Consider the following 14039-nt stretch of genomic DNA (forward strand, 5'->3'; position numbering starts at 1 on the left):
GTGGGTTTTCTAGGAACAGCAAAGGGTCCTTTGTCTTGGAGAACCTGACGCGCTGGTGCTTGGCGCTGGCTGCGGTTGACTCTTCTGCTCCTTCTGGCCCTGGCGGGACTGGAAAGGTGGAGGCTGGCCCTTTCTAAGGGCGGTAGGGAGGGAGGTCTCCTCCCCTTTGCTAGATTTTAATAAGAAAGGATTGGTTTTGCTTTACTTATATTCAGAATTACGGATGAGAGTCTGAAAGAGCGGCCCCAGCCCTCTGAGACCTCTGTGATGAGTTTCGTGAGGCTCTGCAGCCCATCACCACCTGTGTTTTGGGGGGAGAGCGGGCAAGTTTTAGAAGCTCGTGTCCAAATCTCCAGCCTCTAAGGCAGCGGCTGTCGGTGTGACGTGTTCGCTCATCGGAGTGCCGGTTTCGATCACATTGTCGATTCCATCATTAACCTTTTAACTGCTCTGCAAGCGAGCTGGGGAGGTAAAACACCGGCTTCGCCAGTCTCCTGTGATACAGATGTGTATGGGAAGGATCAGCCTGGAAAAAAGGGATTGGTTCAGCAATGGAAGGATGAGAGGGTTGTGAGGATGTGTGAGGTTTTGTCTTTCACCCCGAAGAAGAACCTGGATTGAGAATCCTTCGCTGACTACGCTTGTGGAGGAACTGGCAGCCTTTTAAAGGGGGGGGAGCACCAGGGAATGGGAGGCCTGGGGGGGAGGCACCAGGGAGTAGAGGGGTCATTCGGATGCTGATGAGAGAAGGCAGGAAGAGGAGAAGGAAGAGGAAGAAAGGGCATTAGCCAGAAGCACCATCTGTGGTCTAATCCAGGTTGAGGCCAGCCCATAGTAAGATTGCTTTGACTGGTGTAAAGTTTATTTTGCAAATGTCAACTGTGATTACTTAGAGAAAGTGACCCAGATTGCATGAAAGCGGCCAGCCAAACCGGTGGAGTTTGCACCGAGTACTGCCTGCAGTCCGTAGCGTATGGTCCTTCGGGTTAATACTGAGATGAAGCTGTCAGAGCCTTGTCCGTACTGGGAGATAATGGGACCCATACTCCATAATTAGTGCCCGTAGAGCTGCTGACAGAACCCTGGAGCTTCAGCCCTTGTTAAACTCATTTTCAGCTGTCATTTGACAGTGGTGGCAACGTGGAGCCCAGTTATGTTATAGTTTCCATTCCTGCTCCTGCTGATGGAGAAGTAATAGATGCTTTTGCCAGAGCAGATATCATCTGGCAGTTTGTGTTTTGCTTATCTTCTGAAGGCCAGTTGATGCCTGTTACTGCATTTAATTCAAGAGAAACTTTTTGGTATTTGAAGCAACTTCGGAAGCAAAATGTCATCTTGCTTTTTGCTGGTAGATCAGTGGCTCATCTTGCAGGCACCTGGTGGCAGGGTGACAAGCCGCTGTGTGTCACCTGTTTGGAGGTGCGGCCTGCGTGCACGTATACCCAGTGGCATGCAGAGGTGGGTCTCCCAAACAGAGTATATCTGGAGTTCAGTCTTCTGAAAAAGAATTCTTAATGCACTGCGCAATAATCTAGGCCCTGAAGGGAAAAATTCTGTTAAACCTTCTAAAAACGATGTAGAAAACTGTAGAAAGTCTAGAGTAGAGAAAAAAGGAATTGAAATACTGAAGAAAATGTTTTAGAGTGGGAAGTTGAGGAGGTTTGATTTTCAGCTGATCAGAAGGAGGATCCAGAACTGAAGTTACAAGTTTTGGTGTTTGAGCTCTTGCTTCCCTGGAAGGGGATGTTCCAGCGAAAGGTGAACATAGGGGTGTGTGTAAGAGTGAGGCCACGACATGGGGCATATGCGTGATAAATAGTCCCTGAACTATGTCTAGTAACGTGACCTTCTCCATCCGAGCAGTAGCTTGGAGGTGAAGGTGGCTCGGGGTTACTGCTTCGGCATAGCAGAGCGCGGAGGACTCTCACCAAGGTTCGGAGGGGCTTCAGACAGAAGATTATGCCCTGGCAATTCTTATTTTTGTAAAAAGCTCAAGACAGCACTAGGAGCATCTTGCAGGCACCCTGCAATTATCATAATAAACAGTTTTATCATCTGCTTGGCAATCAATAATGTGGCTTATGCTGCTTTAGTATCTCACTGGTATTGATTACCTTAACAACTGTGCTGCGGTCAGCTTCTGTTAACCCATGCTCTACTGATGGGCCTCGTCCATCCTGCTGCAGGAGGCAAAGGACTCGGCTTTCAGCCTAGGCATGTGCAGAAATTAACAGCAGGACAGGTCAGACCCGGCTTTTAATCAGATGGCTTGATGGTAGGATTTTAATGCAGGAACGTGGAATTAAGTGCATATTCTGTGTACGTCGTATTTTAAAAAAGAAGGATTGAAATGTGATTCTCAGTTTGGGCTCAAATGAGTCTGGGCTTGTACCAGTGTTGCGTAGCGCTTTGTCAGAAGGGTTTCCCCCGAGCAGTGCGTGCCCTGAGACCCCTGCCCTCGAAGGAGGAAGGCTGCTCCCTCTGCAGCAGAGCTCTAACGCTTTCCGGGGTACCTGGGCTCCAGATGGGGCTGGAACGGGAGCACGCACTGGACATCTCCTTGGCTTCTTTGGATCTGCTGGGGCTGCCTGGGAACTGGCTGATGCACTGGCGTGCCGGCACCTCTCACACCTGCCTGGCCTGCGAGAACAAAGGCTGCGGCCGTGGGATCGGGCATGTGCTGTGGAACGCCACTGGCCCCGCAGCAGCCTGCCGGGCTGAGCTGGGGCAGCCGCACGCTGCTGCCTGTACCAAAGACTTTGTTTCAGCTAAGTGAACCCTTGGGGGTGTTTTGACAGCATTGCCTCCGCTTCCGGCAGAGCAGTCAGCGATTAAGAATATCAGGTTAGTAGCTTACTCCATTTTGGGAGGAAGAAGGATGACTCTCTGTGTCAGCATCCAGATGGGACTTTAAGGAAAGACGGGACTTTCTGGGATTAGGGTGTACCTACATAGTTGGGTCTCATGGCCCAGTATTTCTCCTAATGGAATTTCCCATCATTTACTGCCCTGCTGATTTCTGATCAATGAAAATAAAATTGCATTGCCTCCTGAGAGGCTCCATGTATGGCTACAGCCTCCAGCTGTGTCAGTTCCGGTAAGATAATCTCATCAGGCGTGCAAGAGGGTAATAGGAAATAAAAATAAAACCCACAATTAGCAAGAGACCAGGCAGCAGAGTAACGCTTTCAGTCCTGGAGGTCTGGAGAAGTGTGTCTAGCAACTTCCTTCCCCATCTCCAAAGGTGCCTGCGTCCCTCCCAGGTGTGCCGCGGTGCAGGCCTCCCTGAGGTCGGGGGTCTGTAGAGATCCACCGGGCACGTGCTTTGAAACCCGCGTTTATCTGAATCCGAGTCAGCTCTCCCTTGTGAGATGGTTAAACTTTCACAAGAGATGTGTTTGTTCTAAAGTGTATCAGGGATGTAGCAGCTGCATCCTGGGGACTAGGAGAGCATGAACTTGAGACTTTGAGCCGTCGAGCGGCGTGTAGTTATTGACTCCTGTTGATTGCTGCAATCGGAAGGGTTTATTTTGACCAGATAAAGAAAATGCTTAGGCTGTATCTGAAGTCTAGAGCAGGGCACTGTTTTGGTAGCAGATGAGTGCAGATGCTCTGTTGACAGAAGCATGGGACCTCTTGGATCTGCTAAAATTTGCCTAGAAGGCACTCCAAATGGGAAGGTTTCCCACCCATACTGGCAGGTTTCTTTACCTGGTTCAGGGTTCTGGGGTTTTTCTAGGTTATCTTCCAGCGATAAAACTGTGACCAGTAAAATTTACTCCATACCAAAATACTAATAGCCGATCTGAGCACACATCCTGGTGACCTTTGCAATGGGGCTTTGCAACACGAGTGTATAATTCAGAACTAACGTATCAGACCACGGTGTTTGTCTAAGTAGCAAGCAGAATGGTTACTGAGTGACCTAATGCCGCGGAGCCTGCTCTCCTTGTCCAAAGCGTCGCTTTCCCGAAGGGTGGGAAAGAGCGACTGGGCCGGGACCAGGCAGCGTGTCTGTTTCCTAACAAGGACTGGATCTGAGCCCTGGCAGAGGAGATCTGCATGACTTATGAATCTAACTCTTACCCTCTGCTTGGCCCTTGACATAGTCTGGAACGCACATGTTGTTTGGGTAAATCAGTAGAAAGGAAAAGCATTGGCAGGACTTCTTCCTTAGGCATGTGAGCCTGCATGTGAAGAGCACTGCTCGGAGAGCGCAGTCTAGCAGTGGAGCATTAGCTTTTCAGGCTGGGCCGTCTAGGGCTGGCTGTGTCTGCTCCTGGAGTCGTGTTGCAGGGCTGCTTGGAGCTTAGCGGTGGTGGTTTATTAAGAGTTGGCTCTCGGAGTAGCAGTGCAAATGCCTCAAGTGTTTCTGACTGGGTGGGGCCGCTCAGCGCGTCGAGTAACTGGAAGATGGGGGGTGGATGACCCATCAGCAGAGCCGCAAAAGCCAGCTGGAATCCCTCACTTTCAGGAGTCGCTGCTGTGGTTTGCATCCTGTAGTCTTGCTATACATGCCGCACTTTCTTCTCGGATTCCGGAACAGCGCTCTGGCAATTTAAATACCGTCTTTGATTTGTTCATATGTGTCTTTATGGTGTTTGAAGCTCGGAGCGATGCAGGGCTTCTCTCTTAACAAGCAGCTCCGTGGGTTGGGCGGGTGTAGGTGTTGCCCAGTGCAAGGTCTTATGGATGTAACTGCCCTTTGGCGGGGGGACCAGGTGGCCCAAACGGAGCCGGGGCAGCTCTTGCTGGTACAAGCTAGAGGACAGGCTGCGAGGGTAAATACGAAGGAGGGGGAGAGGGCAAGCTTCAGACTGTGGCAAAAGGGAGGAACAGCAAGGCCCTTTTCCCTTAGAGGCACTAAGGTATGGGGGGACCTGGGAGACCACGGAGTCCGTGCGATGGAGCGAGGCAGTTTGTCCTCAACAGCTCTTTGGTTAGTTGGAGGTAGGTCAACAACAGTGCACTGAAAATGCGAACCAGATGCAAATGTAATTATTTATGCAGCAGCATAGGCTGGAAACAGCATTTGACAAGAAATGTTGGGTTTTCAGAGCAAAGGGGTGAATTGTGCAACTGCAGAATCGTGGAATGTGCGATGTTTTGAATCAAACCAATGTGGAAACAAAATCTAAAACTTCTGTGGTGTCCTGCACAAGAGGAGAGGTTCGTGCAGGACCCGAAAACAAGCTCCGTGTCCTGGGAGTGTGTAAATGCCACGTCACTTGTGAACTAAGCAAGCGCTCTACTTTGTTTTGTAGAGAGAAATGCAACTTAAGCTAGTTTACCTCTGCTACAAAATACTTTCAGTGCAAAGAATCTCTCTGGAAGAATAAATGCTTTTTTCCCCAGCTGCTCACTTAAAACCCTCTGGCATTCCTCTGGATTGCTCTGTTCTCAATGGCAGTGGGTTGATGATTATATAAATATTTTCATGTGTAGTACAGTAGCTGGCTCAAAGGGATCAGCAAACTTGGAATAATAGTTCATAACAAAATGTTTTCTGAAAAGCTGCCTGAATCTTGTATTACTCTCATTGGCTCAATTTTAGCTGGTGTGAAGGGCAGAGGAAAAAATGTGGGTAATGTAGAAGGTTCACCTTTTCAAGGAGACCCTTTCTCTTAGTTTCATGCCAAGTGCTTGAGCCCTACCGCTTTCAGTCCTGTTTTGTTCAGCGTTTCCTTTGCTTCCTGCTGCTTGAAAAGCTGTTTATGCTAATGATCCTGCGAAGATCTGAGGAGCCGGCTGTGCCTATGCATGTGAGCCTGTGTGTAAGAGAGTGCTTGCGTTTTCTGTCCTGTTAATGAGCATGCGTGGTGCAGCGCTTGTTTGTGTTGTCAGCATGCCAGTTCTGGAGCGGTGTCGGCTGCCAAAGGCGAGCCCTCCATGTGGTTGTCTTCCTGCTGGGAGAAGACCGTCCTGTCCTTTTGAGGTGCCTGATGGATCTTTCCTTTCTGTAGACCACTGTGTGCTACCTCATCCTCTTCTGGGACCTCATGCCCTTCCAAGACCCATTGGCTGGAATCCCTAGGAAGGGAAAACATGCAGTGTTCACAGGGGCTTCCACAGGGGCATCTGAATTCACCGAAAGGGTTGTCCAGCATTGGAACAGGCTGCCCAGGGAAGTGGTGGAGTCACCATCCCTGGAGGTATTTGAAAGCTGTGTAGATGCCGTGCTTAAAGACATGATTCAGTGGTGGACTTGGCAGTGTTAGGTTTACAGTCGGACTCCACAATTTAAGGGTCTTTTCCAAACTGAATAATTCTGTGATTCTATGAATTCTTGGCTTTGCCAGGATAACAAACCAGTTCGCAAGGACTTGCAGCCCCAGGACTCTTGTCAACAGGTGTTGGAACCCATGGGTCAACGTTGGTTGGATCCTTCTTCCACCAGCAGCGAGGTTTGGCTTGCTAATTCCACTCCTGGTGCAATGGCGTTGGATGTGGCTATGTGTTCAGCTGGAAACAACAGCCTAGCACTGAGCAGTGTCTGCAGAGAAACTCTAGGAGAAGTCAAAACTGAGCTTGGGCTTTTGGTTGGTAAAGCCTAACCACAGAAGAGGAAGAAGGCTAGATGTAGAGCTTGTTCAGGATTTGGCAAGGCTGATATCTTGTTATGAATACTCAGCAAACCACGTTTGTTGATGAGGCAGCTCCGCTGTGATCAGGTGTGTGCCAAAACACAACTTGATCTTGCTTGGAAAGGTGCTAGATGTGACTTGCTATGTGAAAAAAGAAAATTAGTTTATAATTTCTTTAAAATGTTGAACTTGGCAAATAAATATCAGTATTTTCAGGGGGTTTTTTTGTTAGGAATTGCATAAGAGGAATCCAAGGCACTGACATTGTAGAATCATAGAATCATTAAGGTTGGAAAAGATCTCTAGGATCATCTAGTCGAACCGTCAGCCCAACACCTCCATGCCTACTAAACCATGTCCCGAAGTGCCACATCTACACGTTTTTTGAACTCCTCTAGGGATGGTGACTCCACCACCTCAAAATGTTGATGGAAACCCCCAACTAGAAATCATTCTTCAAGCTGTGCATCCGCATTCGCTATTATGCTTAAATTTTGGCTCATAAGTACCATTTTATGCTAATATTTCAAGTCCTGTTGCAGAATCCTCAGCACTTCCCTTAGGCTGGCAGGTATTCATACTACTTTCTGGCACCTTAATGAATGGGAGAGCTGGAATCTGTATCTTCTGTTTAAGTTAGAAGATAAAAGCATTTTATGAAACTGGGAATTGAAACTATCTCTGTATTGCTACCAAGATTGAATATCCAGCCCTCGTTGCTTAGGAAATTTAAAAAGATCTTTCTATTCTAGGAAGTGACTTTCCACATATTTGTGTGATAACAGCTGGTGTATGAATCTCACAAAGTGACAACATGCTCATGGAACCTTATTTTACCCTCTTATGTGACCATCCCGCTTACTAAGCGAGGCCGCGTGTGCTCATGTAACTAAAGACAGTATCATAATGCATATGCATAAAGGAGCAAAATTAAAGTTGCTTTGGCAACATACATTCTGTTCTTCCTTAATTTTTTAATTCTTGATCCTAGGTAATGATTTTTATCATGTCTTTCCATATGCAATTTCCTAAGTGTTATGAGAGTGCTTTGTAGCACGCCAGGTGTGGGGAAGCGACACACAAAGCTTTGATGCTCCAGGTTCGTTGCGTCACTGCTCCAGACGGGCATGCTAATTGCCTGGCATCCCCCCTCCCAGACTTCCTGCTCTCGGGAGCTTTGAACATACCTGGTCCTAGGGATTGTGAAGTTTACTTGGCTGCTCAGTCACCTTTGGTACGTCCATCCCCAGTTTTTAGGCTGGAACAAGTGTCACCAAGTGCCATTCCTGAGACAGGAGCGTCTTGGCTGACCTGAGCATTCGCACTTGCCAGGCCCTGTCCTTCTGAGGACACTGTAAGAGGCCAAGCTGAGCATGTAAGGAGGGGTGTGCCCAGAGCATCTAAGCCCACCTTTAGTCCTTATGCTGTCTTTGTCCTCTTGCCTCTGCCCCTTTCTGCTTCCCCCCGAATCACCAGCACCGGCGCTGGAGCTAATCTAGGGCAGCCTCTCAGCCTGATTTATGGTATTGATTTCTAGAGCGTCTGTTGGCACGATAGGTAGGTGTGTATTTACAAAGTTTAGAGGCCGTCGTGCAGTATTCTCCAACAGGAACCACTCAAGTTCAGTTGCTGACTGTGAGCGTTTGCATGAGCCGCATCTTTTGTGGAGCCATGGCAAAAAGCTTAAGAGCTGGCTGGAGTTTGTGAGCCTCTGCTGCTTGCCAGGATGCTCTGAAGGAGCAGACCCTGCTCATTACAGGGTTGAGCACTTCTCTCCACCGTGCGGCTCTGGGAATAGGCAGGGGGAGGGCTGCCTCGCTGGGTATCTTCCAGGGTAATGGCCGTGGATGTAATGCATCTGCTTGTATCTTTTCCCTGTCCTCAGCACCCTTTTTTTCATGGTGCCATGTGGGTCATTAGCTGAGGGAACAGTTTCTCACTGTCTCTTTCTCCTTTTGTTTTCCTCCTTCCTCATTGCTTCCAGTCTTGGTTTACTGCCAAACAGCCTCTTGTGAAAGGGCCGCCTAATTAACCCTGTGCTAATTAACAATTTAAAATTACACAGCACGGCTGTTCATATTTAATTCTCGGGAAGCCTGGGCAACAGCAGGAACCCCCTCCTCCCTCCCGCTCCCGTCCCTGCCGCCCGTGCTGCTGCCGCGTGTCCCTGGGGGGAGGAGGCAGCCCGGTGTGGCGGGCCGGGGGCTGCCCCAGGAGCCCCAGCTTGCCGGGGAGCGGAGGGTCTTGCTTTGGCACCAGCCGCTCCTCAGCGGTGGAAACGTTGCTGTGAGATGGCACGTCTGTCCCTGTGAGGATGGGGCCGGGGGCTGTAATAAGGAGGTGACGGGGGGAGACGCGGGGATTGACTCCACTTGTGTTCTGGACGGAGCGTGGCTGCAAACCACCAGCCGTGGTTAGGAGAAACTCTCGATGAAAGCGTGGACATGCAGTGCAGCGCTTTTGGTTGCACCGTGCCATCCAGATGTAGCTCAGCTCTGGACCACCCTGGCTGCCGCTCCTGCCCTGATGGAGCGCTCCCTGCCCCGCCGTGTCCACGCTCCTCCAGCCAGCTCCCCAGTCTGCGTGGAGGGGCTGCGAGATGCAGCGATGCTGCGGGGAAGGAGCAGGGTGGGCTGTGTGCCGGAGGCACGGTGAGCACGGTGGTACAAGCAGCGGGAGCCGCGTGGAGCAGCGGTTGGATGCGAGGCCGGAGAAGGGACCGGGGAGAGCCCTTCCCTGCTGCTGGGGTGGTGGGAGCGCGGGGAATCTCCGGCGCTCAGGCTGTTCTCTCTGTAACTGGAGTTCATTGATTTTACGGGAAACCATGTTTACAGACAGAGTGCTGATCGACCTGACGAGTTGACTTCTGCCTCCTTAAGTAAGAACTATCTTTTCTTATTGACTGGGTGATAAATAGAGCAGGGAGGGCGGGGGGTAGGGAGAGGACGGGAGGTGTGGAGCGCACGTCGTTTGGTCTGTCCTCACAGGCTCTCCTTGTCCCGTGCGGGTCGCTTAGGGGTGGTCTGGGATGGAGGAAGATGCAGGGCCTGTAATAGTGAACTAATAATTACATCGTACTCCTGCTTAAAGTCTGGTTTGCTTTAACGAGAAGATTACTTTTCTCAGTTTAAAGGGATGATACCTGCAGTTCCTGTGTGAATAGAGAGAAACATTTCTGCCCCCCTTCCTCCCCCAGCGTTGTTCTTCAGGAATAGCTCTGGTGATGAACTGAATGGGCAAGAGCAGCTTGGGTTTGCGTAGTGGCTTGGCCTGTGCCCAGGGGCTCTGGCAAGCCGTGTTTTGGCTGTGGGTTTTTCCACCTGCCCTGGAAGGGCTCCTCCATGTCGAGGAAAGGGAGAGGAGAGAAGATTCCTTCGGAGTAGCACCTCCTGAGCTGGTTAACTTGGAGTGAGTGGGGGGAGAGATGTTAAAGCAACCCAAGGCAGAAAAGCCCACCAATTAATTGGTAAGCGCTTGCAGGTTTGCCTGGCCTGGCCTGGCCAGGAGAAGAGATTGGCTTTCTTGTCAATAAACAAGTCCCCAGTGCAGCATCAAAGCCGCAGTCCTTTATCAATCGCGGCCTCCTCTTCCCGCATGTTCCTGTAACTTACCAAGCATTTATTACATTGATTTTACAATCAGGCTGTTAACCCTCCCGCCCCATCAGCCCTGCTAACCCTTTTGGCCCAACCGTCAGTCAGGCATCTTCCTGCCAATCAAGAGTTCTTGATGATGGAGATGCTCAGATTCCTGCTGCACCTCATCGAGGCACGTTTCCCGGGGAGCTGGCTGTGCTGCCAAACGGAATGCTTTTTGTCTCAAAGCGTTTGTGGGGTGCTGTTGTTCCACGTTGCGTTTTGAAGCCTGCACAGATATTCCCAAAACTCTTCTTGGCAGAAGTACGAGGCTTATGGAGTTTCTTATTTTACTCATTTTTTTCACCCAATATGAATTTGTTTTCATTTAATTTGGATCGCAGCTGTCAATGCGAAAGGTAGCATTGAGAGGGAGAGAGCATGTCATGTTGTGGGAAGGTGAATATGCAGCCTCAACAGAGAAGGATCTGGGATCAATTTAAAGGGAACACGTAGCTAAGGACAAATGTTCAGTGGGAGAGAGCTGGTGCAAGTGAGAGCTGTTACAATGCAGTGCTGAAGTGTTTCTTTAGCTAAGGTAAGCAAAACTGGCTGATTAAGAAGACTGAGCCTTTTGGCAACAGCATTATGGTGCTGCTCTTTCTTATTCCACTCAGCACACCAGGTTATTTTTATTGCAGATCAAATCACTATTTATTCCAAGTGCAACCACAGACAGCTGCGTATGGCATAGGGTCGAAGGAAGGTGGGGGTCAGAAATGCTGTAAGGTAATATTGTGTGTGAACGCTTTGGATCGTTACACCATTGCGCCTCCATGTCCTTCTGTAGGCATCCTCGCCACGCTTGCTTTGAGAAACGTTACTTTCTACATTCACGGGTAGTTGTAAATACTTCTTCTCAAGCTTCACCAGAAGTAAAATAGGGCAAAAACCTGCCCAGATACCTTCAAACAGGTATGCCTAGGATCCCAGTCTGGTGCTCAGCAGCGTGAGAGACTTGACTTGCTTTTGTCCTGTTCCGCTTCTGCTTCCCACATCCCAGGAGCAACGTTTGGGTGTAGGGGAGCGTTACTGCTGATGCAGGGGTGAGGACAGACAGAAGACGTGTCCCCCTGCTCCCTCTAACTGCGGAGTGCTTTCTGGTGCTAGCAGGGAGAGCTTTTTCTTTCCTTTGCAGCGGGAGGCTCGCCAGGGCAGGGGAAAGGGCATCAGAAGCTGTAAAATAAGTACTAGGCAAAAGCATTTAGGGATTGTATTCCCAAAGAGTGCGCAGGAGTAACCTCCACAAGGAACTGCAGGGGAGAGAGATCCTCTTCTCACCTAGAGGGATCGTGTCTATTCCAACATACTGTTATTAATGTTAGTATATAATATCACAGAAATTATACATTCCCATTGTTGTGGATGAAGAGGCGCTTGGAAAAGCGAAGGCGTAAAACGTGTATGCATCTGACATGCATATAAGTACGTGCATCTGTCATTACATAGACATAATTACGTGGGAAACAGTATAAAGGGAAAATATGAACACGTAAGGCAAATCAGAAAGAGTATGGATGGCTACATGCGGTAAGGGAAAATAAACTAGTAGGTAATGAAACCAGGAAAAAAAGAGGTAATGTTGAATGCTGCTCCATTTTCTTCTGCTTGAACAAATTCAGGTACTTCATTCAGCGCTGCTGTGGCGTGTCACCTGCTTCGCAACAGATCGGGTCTCCTCTGGCAAATATTCAGTTCTCTTCATACTTTTTCTTCTCTTTCTCCAGTTGTTCAAGTACCAGTTGCATGTCTGCGCAACGGCGAGTCCCCAGGCGCTGGCGCAGCTGCACGCGGCGTGTGCCGGGCAGGTGGATGCGCGGGGGAAAGGGCTCTTGTCCGTGGTGCAGGCGCGCTGCTCTGCAGGAGCTCGCAAGGGTCTTCCATGTCTCGTGGACTCAAATTGAGCTAGAGAGTACGGGAAACGCTTTGAAACTACAATTATAATATTTAACGTTTAGATAGCAGCGTAGGCTGTCAAAACACGAATAGTCTCTGTTGAAAGAGACCGAGGGCGGCAGCAGGCTGCTCGTGTGACCGGAGCCTTTGAAGGGAGAGACCTTAAACCGCCGGGGTGTCAGCTGGGACGTACCCAAGGCTGCTGCGTGCAGGCGGGTGGTGGGGGTCCTGGCCGGTGGTCTGGCCTGGCCAGAGCTCCAGCACTGTGCGCTGCTTGGAGTGTCTCCTGAGCTGAAGCAGCGACTGCTTGGAGGGTGCTCAGGTAAGAGCAGCTTTGAGAAAGCTGTGGTAAATGAGAGAGGTTTAAAGAAAGACTTAAAATAATTTGTAAATCCCACTGGGTCAGTTTAAGAGTAACAGCATATTGTTAAATTAAAACCTGCCCTGCCCCCCAAACCCTTACACTGACTGCCAGCAAAAACTCTCCCCAGGCCTGTATTCAGTTTTGGAATAGTCTGACAAGCAAAGTGGCGCTTGTGTTTAGTTGGTAGAAGGTAAAATACTGGGGGAAGAAGTCCTGTGTGCCACTGATGACAGTGGATCTAGAGCGTGAGTCTTTCATTGTCTCTCGGTTCAGATGGTGAAAACATGGAGAAGTTGGCCTCTGCTTGTGCAGTTTTTCCTCAGTGGTTTTCTGTGGAAGTTTTGTATCTGTATACCTAAGGAAATCTGTGGACCACAGGTTAAAAATCACTTTTACAGATGAGGTCATAGTGCTTTAATTTCTGCTGGTGTTTCCTCCCACGTGGCTTGCGCAGGAGCTCTCTATAGGAAGCAGACTATAGAAATGCTTCTTTGCAGACAGGATTCTTGGTAGGTTTGCAGCTGAACTGGCAATCTCCTGCTGATTGTGGTCTGCATTACAATGCTCCAGCTCCTAACGGCAGCACTACCTAGTCTCATAGGTCTGTAGCCTCTAGAAAGGCGTGTCCTGCCAAACGGGCCCGTTAGGATCGCAGCGTAAGAGACGCTGGTGGGATGCAGCAAACGAGGTAGAGGTGGCGGGGAGCCGTGGATGTCGGCCATGCCCAGCAGCCCGTGCTTGCCGGCTGCCTGGCAGTCAGCGGGAGTTCTCCAGGTCTCGTTGTATTTGGTGGAATAGGAATAGCGGGAAGGGCGTCCTTCTCCTCCAGGACCTGCATCGGCCGTTTGTCTCTGGGGCTGATAGGAAGCCGTCTGTGCGCAGAGGCTGTGCCTTGCAGGATCTCTGGGAGCTTCCTGGAGCGTGGTGGGCTGACCGCTTTCCGATCCCCAGGATGGACCCTTGTCAGATCTGGAATTTCCTGTTTCGTTTCTCTCCTGACGTGTCTCTGTTTAAACTCTGTCCAGAACACAGCAATTAAATCTCCTGTGCATACCAAACACTGTTACTCTGAAATCTCTGTGAGTTGCTCTGGGTCTCACGGTCTACCACAGCGGCGCAGATGTGGTAGTTCTGGTTCTGTGCTCCCTGAACCCCTAACAGAAGGGAATTGCCCGAAAATAACAGCATCTGGCTTAGGGAGCCACAGAGTACAATTTTCACGAAGTTTTAAAGCTCCAGCGCTGTTCTGTTGTAGTGTCTTAACTCTGTTTCTGTCAAAAGCTTTTCTGTTACTTTTTTTGTTGTTGTTTTTGTTTGTTTTCTGAAGATCTAAGGCCTTGGGGCGGCAGTGCAGGTCCTACGATCTTCCTGCCCCCTTTCAGGGAAGGTGTTGGGGGAGGTTTTCCCCACCTTCCAGTCCCCTTCAATATGCCTCTTGCCTTCCTGCTTCCAGCGTATTTCCATTGCTCGTTTCCGGCAGTGCATTACCCGAGGCCAGGCCGCCTGTTCCCGGAGCCCATCTTGGGGCGCCAGCTCTCGCAGCCTCTCATTTGGTCCCGA

At 49.8% G+C, this 14039-nt stretch overlaps 1 protein-coding gene across 5 annotated transcripts in view; it reads left to right on the top strand.

Annotated features, from left to right (window-relative positions):
• ZFHX3 (zinc finger homeobox 3) overlaps window positions 1–14039 on the top strand; it is a 693289-nt gene that overhangs the window by 562162 nt on the left and 117088 nt on the right. The gene's annotated exons all lie outside the window — the stretch shown is intronic.

This window comes from Ciconia boyciana, chromosome 9 (genome assembly GCF_034638445.1).
Source record: "Ciconia boyciana chromosome 9, ASM3463844v1, whole genome shotgun sequence".
NCBI lineage: Eukaryota > Metazoa > Chordata > Aves > Ciconiiformes > Ciconiidae > Ciconia > Ciconia boyciana.